Here is a 13,105-nt window from a genome sequence, read left to right as displayed (position 1 = left end):
TAACCTGAAAGTGAAGCATGTCTCTGTAGTGCTGCTTCTTTTTAGTCAGAGTGGATTAGGATGGATTTTTTTTTTTTTCCAGGTGTCCACAGAGAAAACCACCCCCAGACTTAAATATTCCCACCATCATGTTTTAGGGTTGGTTTGATACATTGAATTATCATTATCTCTCCTGCTTGTCACCCCTTGGTTGCTGCCATAAATCTTAAACTTGGACTCATAAATAGGATTATTTTCCAGGCACACACTGTGAAATTCTTGTCAGTGTACTTGGCCTTGTTTCCCCTCCTGAGAAGTAGTTTAGCAGCCAATCTTCAACCTCTGAGACCACTACTCCTTCTTTACAAGACTTTTCCTGATTGGAGTCTCTCATTCAACAGTTTTCTAATTATCTATGCATGATGAAGTTGCCTCTGAATCTCTGAAGGTGTGGGCAGTTGATCATTTTAGGGCACAACTAACCCATGTGCTGCAAAGCATTTTGAAGTGAAATGAAACACCCTCTTTACAAATTTTTACAAATTTTGGATCTTTTCTCTTACTTTTGGACTCCAGGTCACTTGAATGTTTAAGAGGTATAGCTCCTGAAAACCTGTAATGTATTAACATATGCCTATACACAGAAGACTAGAATATGTACAGGATATTGGCTCATGTACAGTATGTTATAGTCCAGTAGTAATAGTTCTCTAATTTGGAGCTTGTCATCCTTTACATAGCAAACCCTTTTATCTGACACATGTAAAAAAAACTCCAGCAATATTTCTGATAGATCTATCTCATCAACAAATTAATGTACTGAGGTAGCATCAAGTGAATAAAGTGATCACTAAAATCACAGTACATTAAGGCTGATGACTGCCTGGGCAAGGCAAGCTGATGAGTTAATTTCTGGGAAATGCACCAATACAGAATTGCAACAGCAGCACAGAGGATGTAGCGCTATGGGATTTTCTTTTATTCTGATATAGCACTGTCGTTCCCACCAGTAATAATATCAAAGACCTAAAAAAGCCTTTTTCATCTTTTAAATATGGAAGGTTCTGTCATGGAGAACATAGCATATTGCATCAGTCTGTACTAAAAGACCATAATGCATTCAAAGCCACTTTGGTTTAATAAACTGTCTGCAGTATGTGTTACCAGCTTGACATTGCCAGCAACTAAGTAATCAGCAACATCTGCATAAACCAAAGTTATATTTACAAGTTATATTTCCTTCCTCTAGGCATTGATCACAGTAAAGTCTACACTGCTCAGGCGCCAACAAACACCACTGCACCAAACATGCACACTGCAGCCAACATAAGGTTTGACAGGCCAAGCTAATATCAATGCTTTGAGGAAATTACAAGAATAGTTAAATTGCTTTGATAAGGAGGAAGCCCAATAACTGCTGACCATATGGATGTTTTATAATCACTTTATGTGTCTAATTTAAGACTCCCTCAAGATCCATGTCTCTCACTCGCTAATCCATGATGCTCTTTAAGGTAATCCATTCAAATAACTCTTGTCTAGCACCATCAATTAGGATTCCAGGTTGATGGAGGAGCTGGCTCTATACAACTTTATAGGTTAGCTGTCTAGGTGAGACAGTAATGTTTGCAGTGATCAAAGACTTGGTATTTTGAATCAACTCATATTTAGATTTTCACAATAAAACTAAAATCCACAGAAATTCTAAGAAATAACTATTTAAAAAAAAAAGGTTTGTGCAGCTGTACTGTAAAACAAAACTCTGAAGCAAAGGCAAAGTAGTTTTACAATGAATTTAAAAGAAAGATTACTGCTCAAAGTGATTTAGATGTTTCATTCTCTTATGCTCACTGCACACCCCGTACAAATCAGTGAAGAAAAGGCACATATCTCTCTCTACAGAATCAAGGAAATATGGGTGCCCTAAAACAATATTGCTCTAGACACTCTTTTCAAGAATAAAATAATTAAGCTGGGAGTTTTGTGGTCCCTCTCCAGCTCACAACTCACAGATCTGTTACTTGAAACTCAGCAGCACCACAGCTTTTACTGACATTGGTTAAAACATAGCTGCACTTTTTCTCTGGCTGCCAAATTTGTTTTAGGATAGCAGTAAATAACAAGATGAGATCAGCTTGCTGTGCTCTTTGCATAATGTGGTTTCAAATTTATACCCTAAGAATTGTTAAAGCAGACGTTTTTTATATATATATATATATATATATATATATATATATATATATATATATATAAAAATCTCTTTAGCTGCACTTGAAAGGCAGCAAGGATTAAATCCAAGTCATTCAACTGATCCAGCACTGTATGTTTGATGTGTGCAGTAGGGATTTGATCTTTGGTGTCTGTCAAAGCTGTTTATCTTTTATGATTGACAAGAATGTATATAAAGGAAAAAGGTTATTCAAAGATTTGTTGCCTTTAAACTCTAATAAAAATTACATAATTCTACTCCCATTTGGAACAAAAACACTGAAAATGATGTAAACTTAAATGGCAAAAACCTGAAACACAAACCCTTTTTTTTAAGAAGTGCTGTACATCCAAAGGTACAGTGCTGTGAAAAAGTATTTGTCCCCTTCCTGATTTGAGTTTTTTGCATATTTGTCACTCTTAAATGTTTCAGATCATCAAACAAATTTTAACCTTACATAAAGATAACCTGAGTAAATACAAACTGCAGCTTTTAAATGATGATTATTTGAGAAGTGCATTTGTTACATCTGACACTGATGTTGGATAAGAAAGTCTGGCTCACAGTCTCCACTCTAAGTCATCCCAATGGTGTTGAGGTCAGGACTCTGTCAAGTTCTTCCACACCATCATCCATGTCTTTATGGACCTTGGTTTGTGCACTGGTGCGCAGTCCTGTTGGAAAAGGAAGGCGCCATCCCCAAACTGTTGCTACAAAGTTGGAAGCGTGAAATTGTCCAAAATGTCTTGGTATTGTGAAGCATTAAGAGTTCCTTTGACTGGAACTAAGGGACTGAGCCCAACCCTGAAAAACAACCCCACACCATAATCCCCCCCCTCCACCAAACTTTACACTTGGCACAATGCAGTTTGACAAGTACCCTTCTCCTGGCAACTGCCAAACCCAGACTTGACCATTGAATTGCTAGACAGAGAAGTATGATTCATCACTCCAGAGAACACGTCTCCACTACTCTAGAGTCCAGTGGTAGTGTGCTTTACACCACTGCATCTGACGTTGTGCTTGGTGATGTAAGGCTCGGATGCAGCTGTTTGGCCATGGAAACCCATTCCATGAAGCTCTATATCCACTGTTGAGCTGATCTGAAGGCCACTTGAAGTTTGGAGGTCTGTAGTGATTGACCGTGCAGAATGTTGGCGGCCTCTGCACACTATATGCCTCAGCAGCCGCTGACCCTGCTCTGTAATTTCACATGGCCTACCACTTTGTAGCTGAGTTGCTGCTGTTCCCAATCATTTCCACTTTGTTATGTCCCCTGGAGCAACTTTTGGCCAAGCTAAGCTAATACCACAGAAGCAGAGATGCTGGTGGGGGTGTTGTGGGCAGCTGTGTCATTTTACGGCTTCCTGTCCTGTGCAGTCAAAAGACGGAGTCCGTAGGGGTGGAGATACTGGTAGGTGGGGCTTTAACTAGCAAACTTCCCTGCTTGCAGTTGCCAGCTGCATTGTGTTTCAGGAATGATGGTTTGGCCCTATAGGCTTTGGTGGATTCAGGGACTGGGCAGAATTTGTTGGACTGTCAACTCTCATGTCAGTGACTGTACCAAATGGCCATGGCTTGGCTAAGGTCACTCATCAGATCATCATCTCATCTTGTCTGGCAACCATTGTGAGTACTTGCAGTTTTTTGCTTTTTCTGCTCTACAATTTCCAATAACTCTTGGATATTGCATGCAGAGCTGGAGCTTGTTCTGGTTATCCACCTTTGTCACTTCAGCAGTCGCACCCACCAAACCTTCCTGTAAATTAACAGATTCAAGCTATACCCGATTTATTCTTAGTTCCCAAGGAATATCATGACCTTGGAGAAATGTTCAGTAAAGAGAAAGCTTTATCACTTCCTCCAAACAGGCTGCATGATTGTTCTATTGATCTGTTACCAGGAGCCCCTTTACCCATCAGCTGTCTATACAACCTCTCTCAGAAAACCTACATCAGAGACTCGCTGGCCGCAGGGATAATTCGCCCATCCTCCTTCCCGGTAGGTGCTGGTTTCTTTTTTGTGGAGAAGAAAGACAAGATTCTAAGACCCTGAATTGACTATAGGGGATTGAACCAGATTATAATTAAAAGCAAATATCCTTTGCTGTTGATCTCCTCTGCATTTGAACCACTGCATGCTGCCACTGTCTTCACAAAGCTAGATCTCAGAATTGTTTACCACCTAGTTCACATCACATCAGTCACATTTAGGCTATTTTGAGTATCTAGTTATCTAGTTATGTCCTTAACCAACACCCCTGGTTTTTCAGGCCCTAGTAAATGATGTGTTGAGGGACTTCCCGAATGTCTTTGTGTTTGTGTATGTAGATCATATATTAATATTTTCCAAGACCCTCACACAACATCAAACATGTCAGGATCGTGTTAGATCATGTTAGATCGCGTTTCCTTCCTGGGTTAAATATTAAAGAGCTTACTTAATGTAAACAATTTTGCATTTTCTGGGATTTGTTCATTTATCCTGACACTTCATTAAGAATTATAACAGGGTACCAGCTCCACTAACCCAACTGACCTCTGTTTCTTTTGGGTTTACCCCAAGAAGGCTTCCCAGAAGCTTAAGAGACTTTTCAGTACAGCCCCATTCCTGGTTCAGCCTGACCCAGAGAAGCAATTTGTGGTGGAGGTAGATGGACTTTGTGGTGGGTACAGTGTTGTCCCAGTGGTGTGGCCCCAAAGGTAAGCTACATCATTGTGCCTTCTCCTGTCATCTTTTCTTCCCAGAGAGGATTTATGACATCGGTGTTCTTGATCTGTTGGCCGTGAAGCAAGCCTTAGATGAATGGAGCCTCTGGCTGGAGGGGACCGAGCACCCTTTTGTGGTCTGGACTGACAACAAGAATCTCTCCTACCTTCAGAACACCAAACATTTGAACTCAAGGCAAGCTAGATGGCCTTTTTTTTTGGTTGCATCATTTCAATATAACTTACTGTCCAGGGTCATGCAATATTAAGCCAGATGCCTTGTCTCTGCAGTTTTCCCAAGTCTAGCTTTTCTTCTCCAGAAACCATTTTCTCACCCTCGTGTATAGTCTCTGGTGTCTCATAGCAAATTATATGATCTGGTGAAACAAGCCCAATCTGCAGAACCTGATCCTGGCTCAATGTTCCTTTATCTGTCTGCTCACAGGTTATCCATTGGGGCCACACCGCCAAGTTCACCGGTCACCCTGGGGACACTTTACACCTGGGAATTTGTTAGAGCCTGTCCAGTCTGTACAAGCAACAAAACTTCATGGTTTCTGCAACCATTATCTATCCCCAATACACCATTGGTTTTACATAGCGTTAGATTTTGTCACCGGACTACCCCCACCAGAAGACAATACAGTAATCCTTACCATCTTGGACAGATTTTCCAAGGCAGCTCACTTTAACACTCTACCAAAGCTCCACACAGCCTCCGAAACTGCCCATCATAAAGGCACATGCATTCCCTTCCAATGTACTTTTAGGTAGAGGACCACAATTTGTTTCTTGAGTCTGGAGAAGCTCTCATATGCTCGCCTGAACTGAAGCCACCTATTCACTCCTCACTGCAGTCATCATATCTTACATCACACAACTCAATACACCAGTCGCCATCTGAGTCTGCTCACTAAGTCCGGTTTAGATCAAACTATGACAATAGCATTTAGCCATTTTCTGCTACCAACACAAAGGTTGTTTCCAGATTTTGGCAGGTGTTTGTGTTTGTCTGATTCTATGAACAGAGTTATAAATGCTGTAACATCACAACCATGCAACATAAAGTGACAAGATGTTTGTCATCTTTGACAAATTTATTGTAGCCTGGAAGTAAAAACTGGTGTAGAGACAGCTTCTTTCCACCTCAAAAATGTTCTTAGTTAAGTTATATGATATTATACTCAGTGGAACACATATTTCTGTGTAATTTTGTAATTTGTGTGTATTTTTCATGCAAATTTCACACCAAACAGGCAGAGTAGACTTGAATTAGATGTAACAATCTGTCAGATTCCCCACATTTATACAACTTGAAGTGAGAGCACGGCAGTACAGCATTATAATGGCATCTAATCTGCCCACCCTGAGTGCAACGTCAGAGGAAAATTGTCACTGTGTGAATATGGCCCATAGGGCACTCCCTCCTACTCTGTGTTACATGATAGACGAGCTGAGTAACTAGTGAGTCAGTTAAGTTGAAAGGTTGTGCAGGTTATGAAAATACATTACAAGGAAGTGAGTCACTGATGATTCTGCTTCTCTTTTGTGAAGGGCTACTTAATGAGTACTAATGGTTCAGTTGTTTGGTTACAGCACAATAAATAAATGTGTAAGTAAATAAATAAGTTTGTGTTTTGTTTCATCAAGGAGACATTCAAATGAAGTTGGAATTATCATGCAAGGGAAATATAATTTATTCCTGAGAAAAGGTCATAATCTTATAGTGTGATCTATTGCCAAGAGGGTTTCTAATCATAAAAAACAAGTTAAAGTACGACTTCCTCTTCAGAATAACATAAGTGAGGTTGCAAAAATACCTCTTCAGTAGAATCTTGATAAACAGAGTAAAAAATATCCCAATAGGGGATAACCATTAGACCATACAGTATGAGGTAAAACAGCTCTAATCAATCGTATGATACAGTATCACTGTACCAGTGTAGATATTTTTGTGAGAAGGGTGATAAATTATTACCCACTGCAACAGCCAGACTGGTGTGTCTGTGTGTGTCTGTAGCAAAAACGCACTTCTGAAAAAACCTACAAACAGGAACTACTAAATGGCTCACTAAATGATGGAAAAAGCTAAAGAAAAACTTTGACAGACCTTCAGAAAACCTGGAGATCTATTGCTCAAAACCACTTTGAATGAAAAACAAAACAAAACAAAAGAAACACCCCCCCCAAAAAAAACAAAACAAAAAAAACAAACAAAAAAATCAAGCCTGGCCCCTTGGAAGCAAAATATAAAGAAATGGGGTTAGCTCAAGCCTTTTGCACAGTAATATATATTTATCTCTTTTACAAATATATAATATTTTTGAAGCGTGTGACCTGGACACTCATTATCATTGTAGTTGGAGTGATTCCATCATAGGATGATTTACATTTTTTGCTTGTTTTCTTTCTTTCTTCTTTTAAACCAGGTATAAGCATCCTGTTTGTTTTGCACTCTGTCCTGTGGGTTATAAGAAATGTTATATCTAGTTTTATTTATTTCATGCATCTTGTCTTCTTCTAGTCTGGGTATTACACTATACTTAGATTAGAAAAAGTTTACATTTGTGATTTCAATTCTAAATAATTTACAGTTAGAATAAAATAACATAATATTTTTTTTCATATTTATGTGGTTGATTATGCTAGATTACTTTAAAATATACCTAAATGTTGCCTTATAAACCAAGTATTACAGATTTTTTGGGGCCATACTTGTGTAAAAAAGATCATTAGTAAAAAAACAGAAAGTTAGCAACAGTGAAACATGAACACAGAGTTATCCACTCTCAGAATGACACGTCCTTTGAGTAGTTTGTCTTTGCTGCTGTACTGTTCTTGTCATGTATATTGACCAGTGGATTAGTGATGGATTCCCAGTTATCCTCTTAGGGGGTGATTGCTCATGCAGAGCTTGAGTCGACTCAAGCTATGTGTGACTGTACCAAACACCTGCACTTACCACTGTAATCTAGGCTGAAATCCTCAGTGAGGGAAAGCATCCCTGGTGTCCTCCAGCAGTGCAGATATCCACTGGCGTCACTTGGTGTACTCTGAGGAACAATAATTGACAGAGATACATGTAAATATTTCAAATTCTAAAAAGAGGTCCAAGAAATTTATTTTCTATGTTGGCCAGTACATCAAGCATATAACCTTAAGTCAGCATCTTAACAGAAGCCATGGAGGCCATTCTGAATGAATCAAATATTTAAAAAAAAAAAAAAAAAGTTCAGAGGATAACCTCCTTTGGGCTGATAATCTCCAAAATGAATTCAGCAGCATGAATATATTTTTTTCTTTTTGTCAAAAATTGTAACTACCTCATTAACCTTATCTAACAAGTACAAACTTATAAAATCCTTTGTTTCAGTCTCTTGTCTTGCCAAAGTTAGGCTCACTAATTAATCAGCCATCATCTTAATGACTCCCAATAAAGTAAAACAGAATATGCCCAGGGGAAGGCTACTTGTGCACAAATTCGTGCATTTTTATTGGACGTTAACATTAAGAGAAAGAGAAGCTTTGCACTCAAAAGAGATGCACGCTTTGTATTCCCTACAATAACCAAAGCAGAAACAAAACACAGTTTCTTCATCTTTTGTCCATTTTTCATCCTTGCTGGTATGGCTCTCGGTCTGGAGCGGTGCAAGGCTGCAATTTTCCCACCCACATAAATATTAATGTCTACATAAGACAAGCTCCAAATTACAAATACACTAGTATTCATTTTATTCCTTTTGCTCTAAGAAAACAATTCTGTGTTTTCATCTCTTGTGATTCAGAGTGTGTAACATGTTGGCTCAAACGTAAAGCAAGTGAAAAGGAAAAATTGAATCTCCAACAATCATTTATGGAAATCTGCAAAAATGGCTAGATTTTCAGTCAATGAGAGGACAATAGATAATGTGATCCAATTAGCTGCTGAGGCTGCTATTTGCATTCCAGTGAAAGGGGTGATAGTTAAAGTGGCCCAAGACAGCTGCCTTTCAGCAAAGACCCATGACAACACAAAAAGCAGCGGAACCAAGAAAAAAGGGGAATTTGGGAGTCTTTAGCCGTATTCTTTTAATTACTCATCATAATGACTCCATTTAGCTGTTCAATGACCCATTTTACGGCATTGAACAGGCATGGGAAGCTCTCTGTCCTTGGCAGGGTCAGTCCTGCAGCTGCCCCTGCTGCCATGTTTCAACCAAGAGGGAACATTTCTCCCTACACTGGGCTCTAACAGGCAGGTAGCTCAAGAATTCACTCTCAAAATACATTCACACATGCACACTGGCTTCATCACCACAAATTAGATATGCACCCAATGTCGCTCCATGAGGGAATTCAGTTCAAAGAGGTGCTCATTATATGGAAGACAATAATTATTCTTCATGAATGTATTGTGCATCAGATAAAGATGGGTTTGTCATGTTGGCACTTGCCATAAAGCTGGCAAGGAATAAGATATGCAAATAACCTCAGTCCTACATCATAGTTTTTGGGCTGATAAGTTATTTTTTTCTTTTTTTTTTATCTTCTGCCAATGAATTGTGTAATATAAAAAAACATTTTACAGCAAGACACCTACATTTGTTGAGCCGTGGAAGTCAAGTCCCTGCTTTGCTTCAGAAATATTATTAGTCTGAATGCACAGGTTGTTTTTATATTCAAGTGGTGCACAAATGATAGGGATATCAACTGCTTTAACTGATAAAGTAACCAGGAGCTCCTCCTCAGACTGAATGCCTTTGACTCTTTGTTGTGTGGATGCATCAAAAATAACTTCCCTGGGATTAAAGAAAATTTGCCCGTCTTGATGTAGTAATTTGGGCAAAGTCTTGTGTTTTAAACATGTAGAATAGTTAAAAACTAGATACAATCAGATAAAAATGAATCCTTCCTTTTTATTATTGTGAATATCACAGATTCAACCACTGCATTAATATCAGGTTAGTGAACTGATGCTAAAGGGACTCACTTGACAGTAAATTATGTAGCAGATTTCAGGATCACATGACATATTTCTAACTTAATTTAATTGTTAATTTTACATATTAAAACGATCTAGATCATCTTATCTAGACTGTTAAATACTGGGATGCAAAGTAGCATACATCCCTGTTTTGAACAGACTTACTGTCCTTACTGCCATATTTTTACTTGCTTTTTATGTGAGAAGATCTATGTGAGGATTTGTCAGGTTGCAGCCCTGGAGGAAGGGTGCAGGAGAGGAGGAGTGGCAGTGGTGAAGAGAAGGAGACCCCATATGGTCTTGAGGAGCTGGATTTTCTGGCACATCTCCAGGATGCTGACCCAGAGCATTGAAAGGTTGAGCATTGGCACCGATCTGACTGATTTTGCTCAGCTGCTGACGTGCAGAAGATATGGATACGAGGACAAAAATAGCTTGCTGTGGACCGCAGCATGACACAACTGTACAGAATTTAAATCACTGCCATTTGTTTTTGTTCCATGTCAACTTTTTTCTAAGATGACTCATAGAGAGTTAAAATGAAAATAAAATAATGGAATGAATTTATGTTTTTAAGACCTAAAGAAAGACTTGTCAGGATAAACCAATACTCTATGATATTATGAAGTATCAGGTAATTTAATTTAACTTGTACTATTACTGTGTTAAGTGGAAGCTACAGAAAAATAATTATGTTTGGAGAGATTTTACAGTTGCTTACAGTCTGATATATGAAGAAAAAAAAAATGACCACAAGTCATCTTGTTGCTTCTGTTCAGTAACATGCAAAATGAATGTTTAAGTGGTTTGCAGAGAAAGGTCTCCACATTAGGACTAAAGATGAAGACAGGAGAGAGAAAAATAGTTTAAATTTGTATTACCTAAAATAATAAGGAATCACCCAGAAAACTACTATAGATTCACCCCGTCCCCGGATGGGTGATGTCTCTATTTTCCTGCAGCAAGAAGGCACTTCTGTGTATTATATATTAATGCACAATGGCAACATCGGATATAAAGTGTCATAGCCCTTACTGTCAGTAGCAACAGTAAGCCCTATTAGTTGTAATCCATCGTCAGCACCACCTCGGCTCATCTTGCTGTTAAATCATAGCAGCACCCAGCGGCTGGAAGCTTCTAGAAGTCTTTTCACATTTAGTTTTACAGTCTGATTTCAATGGATACAAAAGCTTCCTGATGAGCAGCTCCACGTTTGTCAGTGAGAGGTAGCAACAGTCACTAGGTGCCTCTTAATCCATTTTCACATAAATCCAGCACATTGTTGGGAGAATCAGGTCTGGACATTACACAATGTTGTCCTGTTTCACATGTAGCACACAGCAGGAAATCATCCACGTTCTCGGGTCTGGAAACACGGGAACCTGGTTTACATTATGGGTTTGCTTTGTATTAGGGAAGTGGCAGGGTGCTTGATGTCTGATTCAACTCAGCCTCATGAGACTAGAGATTAATTTGTGACCCCCTGGTAACCCCCTGGCAACCTCTGGTCACCAGGGAAAAATATGCAATGTGCTGACCGGTCTTTAGGCTTGTGTGACTGGGGCCTAATTTGGATTAATTTGCATTCTCATATACAGTTTTGTGGTCCTGATCAAACAAGAGTGCAATAAAAAGTAAGAATTTTTAGTTTAAGTTGTGAGGCCTTCAACTGTAGCTGTAGCTGCTACTCTGGCCAATCCAGAGTGTTTCCAAAAAAACATGATTTCCCCTCTTCCTCTGCCTCAAGAGAGTCATCTCAAACCTTGTATGTCTGGATGAACCCTGTGGGCATCAGATGGCAGCTACAACCATCTGCAATTTAGAGAATATGTATTGACCTTGGTACCTTAAGCTATGCTATGCTGTAAACAGATATGGCATGCAACCTAAAAATAAATTCAAATGACTGAAAATGAAAGCGGTTTCCAGTGTTCAACCTAAAAATATGGACCATGTTATCATTAAGCTCTTTTTCATAATTATAAAATCAAACCTTTAAGACTGACAGTTTTGATAAGGTTTTTTTTTTCTTGTAATATCATGCATTTACTACCACTTGCTAATGACCAAATCACAGTGTGAGCTTGTGTGAGGTGTTCAGATGTGACAGGAGTCTTGCTTTTTGAAAACTGTACACAGGGTTTACTATGAGTCACATTACCTTTTATTACATCAAGACATTTTTTATTTCGATAAGATGACAAGGTTATGCTGGTAAATACATTTCCTGTTATGTACTTCCAGAGCTGTCAGTCAGCGAGCGCTGAGATAATTTAGCTGCACTTAAAAGCGTCGCAGGTAGGGTGGAGGAGGAGGGTGTACAAAAGCACAACCCATCTTTGTAGCCTGATGCAGTTACAAGCATCAGCCCTGCAGTGAGAAGCAGACTGGCTAAAAGTATTGTTGCTCTTTGAAATGTCCACTCTGATGTAGAAAGAGAGCATGTGATAGGGGGTGTTTCATGAATGCTGCATGGTGGGTCTATTTAGTTAAGCTTCCTGACTGCGTTGGTGTTGGGCAAGTGAACTAAAAAGAAAAAAGTAAAAGAAAAATCAGTGCAGGAAACCAGCACCTGAGGTAAATTGTTGTGTGCAAATCTAAATTCAGGTGATTGCAGTATAGTTGAGGTTTCCAACCTACCATGAAATAACTGAACTAGAGGCTGAAGTCATTAAATTTACATATTGTCTGGTAATGCTTGGGAGGTGATTCCTTGATTTTACATCTGAGTTACTTAGTTTCATTTAAGCCTAAAGGTAAGGAAGTGGAAAGCTGCACAGCTAGTTTCCACTACAGAGAATAGGAAAGTATTTGCTACCTCTTCAAACTACAAACAAGCCTTAAGCAAAGCAAAACACACACATGTAAAGCACACACTCACACACACACTCAAATACATCCTTTCATTAAAAAACTGACCCATGTGCATGTGTATGAAGACAGAAAACTTTGAAATTGCATTTCTAAAAATAGACAGGCATACTTATTGTGCCCTCAACCCCTATCTACAGTTTAAAAAAAAAAAACACATTTGGAGACAGAATGGGTTTCCTGATAGCTTCATGAAAGCAAGATGTTGGTGTGCTGTTCCCTCACTCATTCAATATTAAAGTAGCATGGCATGCTGTCTAGAGCCACCGTAATGATGTTGTAATGGGTTTACAGAAAATAGAACACGGCTTTGCTGCTTACAGTTTTTCTTAAATGCTTTGGTGCATTTCTTGCAATATTTTTGAAGTTGTCAGC

The 13,105-nt window shown here is 38.9% G+C and overlaps 1 protein-coding gene across 1 annotated transcript in view; it reads right to left on the bottom strand.

Annotated features, from left to right (window-relative positions):
* The window catches only part of elfn1a (extracellular leucine-rich repeat and fibronectin type III domain containing 1a), a 79,976-nt gene that overhangs the window by 18,134 nt on the left and 48,737 nt on the right, over positions 1-13,105 (bottom strand). Inside the window, exon 2 of the mRNA XM_030735770.1 lies at positions 7,859-7,949. The gene's annotated coding sequence lies outside the window, so the exon portion shown is untranslated. The remainder of the gene's footprint in view (positions 1-7,858; positions 7,950-13,105) is intronic.

The sequence above is a fragment of the Archocentrus centrarchus genome, chromosome 8 (assembly GCF_007364275.1).
Source record: "Archocentrus centrarchus isolate MPI-CPG fArcCen1 chromosome 8, fArcCen1, whole genome shotgun sequence".
Lineage (NCBI taxonomy): Eukaryota > Metazoa > Chordata > Actinopteri > Cichliformes > Cichlidae > Archocentrus > Archocentrus centrarchus.
This window is presented reverse-complemented; position numbering and strand designations above follow the sequence as displayed.